We start from the raw sequence: 9,291 nt of genomic DNA, 5'->3' as shown, positions 1-9,291 counted from the left end.
TCCACAGTTGTTTCAACACATAAATATCAGGATTTGCTGTTTATTGTTACTGTTTCAGCTGATGTCCAATAACGAGCTGAGATATCAGAAACTGGACCTGATATTACAGGCAGTCAGCGAGTGGAGAATACTGTGAGAACATTTTCAGTACTTCATTTGTTGTTACTGTCCTTACAGATGTGGAGAGAGACAGAAAACGTGATGCTGTTTGCACATGTTCAAGCATCAGCTGTGCAGAGGAACTGGAGAAGAGTCTAATAGTCTTAGTAAAAGTACAGTAACAGCATCGTTTGTCGTGGTCTGGGTGGTTTTCCACAGCATCAGCTCCTCCCCACTGGGTGGAGTCTTTGTTGCTCTTCACCTGATGGCAATCGTACCAGCAGTATTTATGACCGGCGCACTCAACTGGTCTTCGCCAGATTATCTGCCAACTTTAGTCAGTTCTCGGCCTCACGTCCGTTCCTTGGTGACTAATCGTGTGTATTAACCGAATCTCTGTTTTTCTCGTCAGGCTCTGAAACCCACCTACCAAGCTCTCCTGGATACCAGTTTGCTGCCTGCCTCCCTGCATTGCATGCAGCACCCACCTGGACCTCTCCTGCCTCCCCCCTCCACGCAACCCCCACCTGCAAGCTTGTAAGACAGCTCAGTGTACTATCCTTAGATTCACTCGCAAACCTCTGTGGGATTCCCCTGACTGCTCTGTCCTCTGTTTCAGTGCCCTGGCCCGCCACAGTTTCCCCTGCCCAGTACCTGCACCCAGTTATCCCTGCCATCTAGTTATCACCACAGTATTTTTCTCTCGCCTCAGACATCTAGTTTATGTTCATTGATTCTAGTCTGCACTTTCTGTTAGCCTCTGAGCATTGTAAAATAAAATCTCTTTTCGTTACACCTCACCCCTGGCCTCCGGTTTTGAATCTGCACTTGAGTCCATCCCATGTCCATGGGCCACTGCGCCTGACAGTATAATCTGGCCAGTATATGGACTCAGCGGATCAAATCCGGACTGCCGTCTCGAAACAGGGCGCCATTCTTGGTACTCACGAGGACGCGCTCCAGTTTCTCCTGGCGAAGGTTAACTCACTCACTGACGAGCAGGAGAAGATGCAATCCGCGGTTCAGAACCTTCAGTCAGCCACTGCCCCTGTACCCGAACCCATTCCCAGTACGTCGGCACCGGTACCCGCGCCACCGCCGCCGCCTCAGCCCGCTGCGGATTCTGAGCCTCTGCAGACGCCGATGTTCCGCGATGCCACCTCCCCGGAGCCGGAACCCTTTTCTGGCGGCCGGGGGGGATGCAGCGGTTTCCTCCTTCAATGCGAGCTAGCATTCGGTCGCTCACCCCGCTCGTTTGTTTCTGATACCGTGCGGATTTCTTATTTAGTCGGGAAACTGCGCGATCGCGCCCTTACATGGGCGGAGGCTTATCTAGCTAGACATCCGTTACCCACTTGTCATTATGATGACTTTTTGAGAGAGTTTAAGAAAACTTTCGCTCACCCGACCTCTGAATGCAGTTCGGCGCGGAGGCTGTTGCATCTTCGTCAGGGACGGCGGAGCATTGCGGACTTCCTAATCGATTTCCGCATCGCCGCCGCTGAGGCGGGCTGGTCTGATCGGGCTCTGCATGGGGTGTATTTGCACTCTCTCAACGATGAGATGAAGGACCACCTGGCCTCCCGGGATGAGCCCGCTACTTTTGAGGAGTTGGTTTCCCTCACACTTCGCATTGACAGCAGGTTGCGGGAGCGAGAGTGGGAGAGGGACTACAGTTCCCGTCGGTCCTTGCGGCGGTCATCTCCGGTCGTTTCTCCCCCGCCACCACTTCCGGTTCAGCCGTCCACTCCCATTGCTGGCACAGGGGGTGGTGAACCGGAACCGGAACCCATGCAGATCGGGCGTTACCAGCTGACGGTGGAGGAGAGAGAGAGGCGCCGCCGTTCACGTTCTTGCTTTTATTGTGGCTCCGGTGAGCATTTGATTTCTTCCTGCCCTAAGAAGGGAAAAGAGACCGCCCGCCGGTAGGTCCGGGGGTATGGGTGGGCGGTACCAGGGTTAACGCCAAGCCCCGATTTTTGCTTTCTGTGACACTCTTACTCGGTCAGGGAGCCCACGTCTCATCAGCGCTGGTTGATTCAGGGGCCGAGCAGAGTTTGATCGACAGGGGATTTGCTGAACAGCTTCAGATCCCTCTTTTTGAGTTAAATCCGTCTATTCCAGTTAGGGCATTAAACGATCAGGTCTTTTCTTACATTACTCATCGCACTGCACCGGTTACCTTGATCACTTCCGGCAACCACAGAGAAACACTGATCTTTTACACCTCACAATCCCCTGACACGCCCATAATTTTAGGTTTCCCATGGCTAAGACATCATAATCCTCACCTGGATTGGGTGGGACAGAGGGTCGTGAGTTGGAGCCCATACTGTCACGCCAACTGTCTTGTCTCAGCTGCCCCACCAGGGGCCACTGAGCCCTCTAGCAAGGAGAACTGCACCCCTGACCTCTCTGCGGTTCCCCCTGAATATCATGACATATCAGAAGTTTTTAACAAAGATAAGGCACTGTCCCTACCACCCCATCGCCCTTACGATTGTGCCATTACCTTGTTTTCCGGCTCCACGTTACCTTCCAGCCGTCTCTACAACTTGTCACGCCCTGAACGGGCTGCCATGGAAAAATACATCGGAGACTCCCTGGCGGCTGGACTCATTAGACCATCGACTTCCCCCGTGGGTGCTGGCTTCTTCTTCGTGGGTAAGAAAGATGGCACACTCCGTCCATGCATCGACTTTCGGCCCCTTAATGACATCACAGTTAAAAACAAATACCCATTACCACTCATCAGCTCCGCTTTTGAGCCCCTCCATGGGGCCACCATTTTTACCAAACTGGATCTCAGGAACGCATATCACCTAGTCAGAATCAGGGAGGGGGATGAGTGGAAAACTGCGTTTAACACACACTTAGGACATTTCGAGTATTTAGTCATGCCATTTGGCCTCACTAATGCACCTGCAGTTTTCCAAACCCTAGTGAATGATGTCCTTAGGGATTTTCTGGATCGTTTTGTCTTCGTTTACCTCGATGACATCCTGATTTTTTCCAAGGACCTCAAGGAACACAGAGTCCATGTCCGGGCCGTACTCCAGCGGTTGTTGGAGAACAAATTATATGTCAAAGCCGAGAAATGCGAATACCATGCACCATCTGTGTCATTCCTGGGTTACATTCTTGCAGGGGGGCAGGTGAAGACAGATCCGGCTAAAGTGAAGGCAGTAGCGGAGTGGCCACTGCCTACCTCACGAAAACACTTACAAGGGTTTTTGGGCTTCGCGAACTTCTACCGCCGCTTCATCAGGAATTACAGTCAAGTAGCCGCTCCCCTAACTCGTCTAACTTCCTCTAAGCTTCCTTACCATTGGAGTCCAGAGGCCAACGCCGCCTTCTCCCGGTTGAAAGAACTGTTTACCTCTGCGCCGGTCTTAATCCATCCTGATCATAGTAAACCTTTCGTCGTGGAAGTAGACGCGTCAGGCGTTGGGGTCGGGGCGGTGTTGTCCCAGCGTTCAGGTTCATCTGCTAAGCTTCAGCCCTGCGCCTTTTTCTCCCGCCGCCTCTCACCTGCGGAGAGGAATTATGACGTTGGAGACAGGGAGTTGCTTGCTGTAAAGCTAGCGCTGGAGGAATGGCGGCATTTACTTGAGGGAGCAGAGCATCCATTCACTATTTGGACTGATCATAAGAACTTAACCTATTTACGCACAGCCAAAAGGCTCAACTCGCGCCAAGCTCGATGGTCCCTATTCTTTACTCGATTTAACTTTTCCATCTCTTACCGACCAGGCACCCGCAACACCAAGCCGGATGCTCTGTCCCGCCAGTTCGACCCTGTGTGTGACCCGTCTGATGCACCCACCATCTTGCCGGCAGGAGTCAGGATCGGTTCTGTCGCCTGGGACGTGGAGGAGGACATCCGCCGTGCGCTGGAGACTGAGCCAGACCCCGGCACGGGCCCTCCGAACCGACGCTATGTCCCCACCGTGGCTCGCCCTAAGGTGATCGATTGGGTCCACAAGGGCAAATTTTCTTGCCATCCGGGTGGGGGGAGAACAGGCTCACTCCTTAAAAGGTATTTCTGGTGGGAGACTATTGATAAAGACGTCAAAGAATATGTAGCTGCCTGTCCTGTCTGCGCACGTAACAAATCGAGCTCACTACGCCCAGCTGGGCTTTTACGACCCCTCACTATACCTCATCGCCCCTGGTCTCACATTGCGTTGGATTTTGTCACTGGCCTTCCCGTCTCCTCAGGTAAAACCACAATTCTCACTGTAGTAGATAGATTCTCCAAAGCTGCACACTTCATTGCCCTAAACAAACTCCCCACCGCAACGGAGACAGCCAAGATTATGACTGAGCAGGTCTTCAGACTCCACGGCATACCTTGCGAGATCGTGTCAGATAGGGGTCCTCAGTTCATTTCGCGGGTGTGGAGGTCGTTCTGCACCGCTCTCGGGGCAAAACCCTGCTTGAGCTCAGGATTTCATCCACAGACGAATGGGCAGGCCGAACGGCTCAACCAGGAACTGGAGGCCACCCTCCGTTGTGTCACTGCCTCCAACCCCGCCTCATGGTCCTCATTGCTGCCGTGGGCAGAATACGCTCACAATTCGCTTACGTCTTCTGCTACTGGCCTCTCGCCTTTCGGGGCCTCCATAGGTTACCAGCCGCCCCTCTTCCCCGACCAGGAGGCTGACCTCGAGGTTCCCTCGGTCCAACACCATCTCCGACGTTGTCAGCGGGCGTGGAGGTTGACCCGTCGGTCGTTGTGCCGGTCCGTTGCTCGCCAGTGCCTGTACGCGGACCGTCGCCACAGGGCAGCCCCTGCCTACTCCCCTGGGCAGAAGGTGTGGTTGTCTGCTAAGGACGTTCCCCTCAAGGTGGCATCTCGTAAGCTGGCCCCGCGTTTCATTGGACCCTTCGAAGTGGAGCGGGTCCTCAGCCCTTCTGCGCTGCGGTTGAAGCTGCCTTCCTCGCTGCGCATCCACCCGACCTTCCACGTCTCCCAGGTCAAGCCGGTGGTCGTGAGTCCGTTGTGCCCTCCTTCCGCTCCCCCCCGGCTCGTTGATAGGGCATCCTGCCTTCGCGGTCCGGCGCATTCTGGACGTCCGTCGGCGGGGGCGGGTCCGGCAGTTCTTGGTGGACTGGGTGGGTTATGGGCCTGAGGAGCGGTCCTGGGTGTCTCGTTCCTTGATTTTGGATCCTGCTTTGCTTTCTGCTTTTTACAGGGCTCGACGCGGGCCGCGGGTGGCTCGGTCGCCGGGGGTCGACCCTTGATGGGGGGGTAGTGTCGTGGTCTGGGTGGTTTTCCACAGCATCAGCTCCTCCCCACTGGGTGGAGTCTTTGTTGCTCCTCACCTGATGGCAATCGTACCAGCAGTATTTATGACCAGCGCACTCAACTGGTCTTCGCCAGATTATCTGCCAACTTTAGTCAGTTCTCGGCCTCACGTCCGTTCCTTGGTGACTAATCGTGTGTATTAACCGAATCTCTGTTTTTCTCGTCAGCCTCTGAAACCCACCTACCAAGCTCTCCTGGATACCAGTTTGCTGCCTGCCTCCCTGCATTGCATGCAGCACCCACCTGGACCTCTCCTGCCTCCCCCCTCCACGCAACCCCCACCTGCAAGCTTGTAAGACAGCTCAGTGTACTATCCTTAGATTCACTCGCAAACCTCTGTAGGATTCCCCTGACTGCTCTGTCCTCTGTTTCAGTGCCCTGGCCCGCCACAGTTTCCCCTGCCCAGTACCTGCACCCAGTTATCCCTGCCATCTAGTTATCACCACAGTATTTTTCTCTCGCCTCAGACATCTAGTTTATGTTCATTGATTCTAGTCTGCACTTTCTGTTAGCCTCTGAGCATTGTAAAATAAAATCTCTTTTCGTTACACCTCACCCCTGGCCTCCGGTTTTGAATCTGCACTTGAGTCCATCCCATGTCCACGGGCCACTGCGCCTGACATCGTTAGGTTGTGACTGAGTTGAGTTAGTTCTGTTTCAGTCCCTCATTTTCATCTGCAGCAGACCTAATGTCTGAACTAGAGCTCTGACGTTAATGAGCATTCCAGCTGTTCAGTCAGGGTGAACTCACTCTTGTGCTAAAGTGAAAACATGTTTTGCGCAGAATCCAAAGACGGTAAGGTCACCGTCACACAGAAGGAAAGAAATAAATGGTCACATCTATTTAAGAACAAAAACGGAGTCAAAGTTGTGGCTTTGCATTGAATGCATAAACAGATTCACATGTTTATAACATCTGGCAGTGCAGCGCTGTTTGTGAAATGACAATTAATGAATCATAAAATGCGCCTTTTCCCAGTTTTGGGGGGAACAAAACTCTTACAGATGTTTGTGAGAGCATCAGAAACAGTCACAACATCATCTACAATGTTAACTTGAGACACTGGAATTACTCTTTGCAGAATCTTAAAGTTGCTCCACCGGCCAATCACTCGTTCCTCGTGTATCCTGACACAAGGTAGTTGTCTCGATGAGTCGACCTGCTGTGCACAGAGTTACTTTTTCCCTTTTGTAAAATGAGATATATGAAGAGTGGCACCATAAGCTTCAAGTTCAAATCCTCTATCAGCCAGAATCTCCTCACTGGGTTTCAAAAGCCCCCAAAGCCGCGACTCTTTTTCACTCCAACCAGGTGACAGAAATGCTCCAGCTGAAGTAATGGCAATCACATATTTAATGGTGTTGTTGGGTTTATAATTTGACCATGTCTGGGCTCCGGCAGGTTGGATCACTGTCCTGGTGAGGATCATTTTAACAATCAACCTGCTGATGTGAGTCTCAGAAGGATGGATTTGGTGGATTTCTCCTTTTCCTGTGCTACCTCAACATAAAAAAGTGAAATTACTGAAGAGTTACACTAATCAAGATCCAAATTACAAAAGCTGCACAATGAATATCTTCAAAAACAAGAAACAGTTATATTAAATTGATCAGCAGTTGGAATTATTATTACCTTTCCATCTTTGCTCGGGGTTTGGCTTTTTGCTCTTGAACACAGAGGGGACACAATCAGGACTCAGTAAGTCCAGCAACGCCTCACCTCTAAACAGACAGTCACAGCATTGATTCAAAGCCAAATAACAAACTAGCTAATGTAGCGTACTTTAGATATTAGTATGAATATAAGCCAGCCATTCCAGCGTAAGCAGTCAACATGTCTGATGGCTTGCAGCCACAGGCAGACAAGGCTGTGATTCCATCGGACTTCAGTCGAGTGTTAGAGGAGCAATTCTGACAGCCAAACCCAGCCCGAGTTTGAATACTGGCTTACTTTGTTACCCAACAGAAGATTATGTTAATACCTTTCTGAGTATTTTTGTATTATGCTCCACAATTAATTTTATTGTTTTCCCCAGTTATGTTCACTTCCCTTGATTGCCCCTCTTTGTATTCAATTCAATTCAATTTTATTTACACAGCGCCAAATCACAACAACAGTCACATCAAGGCGCTTTGTATTGTAAGGTCGACCCTACAATAATACATACAGAGAAAAACCAACAATCATATGACCCCCTATGAGCAGCACTTTGGCGACAGTGGGAAGGAAAAACTCCCTTTTTAACAGGAAGAAACCTCCAGCAGAACCAGGCTCAGGGAGGGGCGGGGCCATCTGCTGTGATTGGTTGGGGTGAGAGAAGGAAGACAGGATAAAGACATGCTGTGGAAGAGAGACAGAGGTTAATAACAGATATGATTCAATGCAGAGAGGTCTGTTAACACATAGTGAGTGAGGAAGAAACACCCAGTGCATCATGGGAATCCCCGGCAGCCTACACCTGTTGCAGCATAACTAAGGGAGGATTCAGGGTCACCTGGTCCAGCCCTAACTATATGCTTTAGCAAAAAGGAAAGTTTGAAGCCTAATCTTTTAAATACTCTAGGAACAACAAGTAGGCCTGCAGTGTGAGAGCGAAGTGCTCTAATAGGCTGATATGGTATCATCTGATGTCTAGTTAGAGACAACAAACAAACAAGACAAAAGAAGGCGTTAGAAGCCACAGGTGTGTGTATATATATAAATACACATTCATGCACATTAGCTACGTGTGTTTGTATGTATGTGTGTTGCCAACAAGGCCATGAAAGCCAGAGGCAGACTGAGGACTGAGAGCAATCAATTAAACTATTGCACACACAGTGTGCTGTTCTTGATTCAGAGGGGAACAACAGGCTTACAGGCTCTAAGCCAAACAGATTTAGGTCTGCGCCCCGGGGGCAGGAGGACTACCTTCCACACAAACATCCAAATGAATTAAAACACTTCAAAAACAATTGAGCTAAAGATTTATAAACATGTACTGATAATAAAGTGGAAGCATAACAATAACACAAGGAGGTGATTGATGATAATAAAAAAGCCCAGCAGCTCTGTTTGGCAGGAACCTGACTCTCCATCCCTCCCACATGGCTCTGTCTCTACTGGCTCAAACAGTTGGAATATTTAACATCACCACGGCTTTCTCTGCTCTCTGAAACATCACACTTTACCTGTTCTTTGTTTTTATGACTCTAAATGGACCAGACAACAGAGGATTCCAGTCTTACAAAGCCACAATTCTACTTCAGTCAAATCCCAACATTGTACAGGAGTTCAGACTGAACTCAACACTGAGACCACTTTCAACAGCACAGACACACAGAAAGCATTAAGATTTCATTCAGAGGAGGCAGGAACAACTTTCAACTTTAAAGATACTGGACAGAGGTCACTTCCATCTTATTGATTGATAATTATGTCATTTAAAAGGAGACTGTGGATTTTCAGATAGCAAAGCCACTGTCCAGGTTTGTCAGCTCCCTGCTCGGCTTGTAAAAACAGACAGAAGTACACGTGTTGATTGTCCTTTGTCACATCGATGAGGTTTTCTTCTTGCTTTCTGCTGGTGTTAGTCTAAAGGTTTGCTTTTCAGTGCTGCATGCTGGTTTTATCATTTTGTGCTTCACTGTGATGGATTTGTTTGCCTCTCCTGGACTGATCGATTATGAAATAATGGAATCCGAGTAAAGACCTTTTGAGTGCTATTTCCAAAAACATTAGACAGTCTCTCGTTCATTTTACCCAAATTTGGTTGGATGGTTGAATTGTAGTGGTCAGTAATGTTGGAATCTAGTTCTTGAATTTTAAGATTAGCTCTCAAACTTTCTTTTTTGATGAATCTTAAAGTAAAGACTAGATGGGCTAACGCTGAGCCATGTTT

At 49.7% G+C, this 9,291-nt stretch overlaps 2 long non-coding RNA genes across 2 annotated transcripts; both read left to right on the top strand.

Moving 5' to 3' along the window:
• The first annotated feature begins 505 nt into the window (after nucleotides 1-505).
• On the top strand, nucleotides 506-899 carry LOC120720452. The gene is made up of 2 exons (XR_005692951.1): nucleotides 506-636; nucleotides 719-899. It is a non-coding gene; the product is annotated as an uncharacterized LOC120720452 (long non-coding RNA).
• Nucleotides 900-5,154: 4,255 nt separating this feature from the next.
• LOC120720451 lies at nucleotides 5,155-5,965 on the top strand. The gene is made up of 2 exons (XR_005692950.1): nucleotides 5,155-5,702; nucleotides 5,785-5,965. It is a non-coding gene; the product is annotated as an uncharacterized LOC120720451 (long non-coding RNA).
• Nucleotides 5,966-9,291: the final 3,326 nt, after the last annotated feature.

The sequence above is a fragment of the Simochromis diagramma genome, unplaced genomic scaffold, assembly GCF_900408965.1.
Source record: "Simochromis diagramma unplaced genomic scaffold, fSimDia1.1 OVJJ01000585.1, whole genome shotgun sequence".
Lineage (NCBI taxonomy): Eukaryota > Metazoa > Chordata > Actinopteri > Cichliformes > Cichlidae > Simochromis > Simochromis diagramma.
The sequence above is the reverse complement of the archived record's forward strand: the minus strand, read 5'-3'. Positions and strand labels throughout refer to the sequence as shown.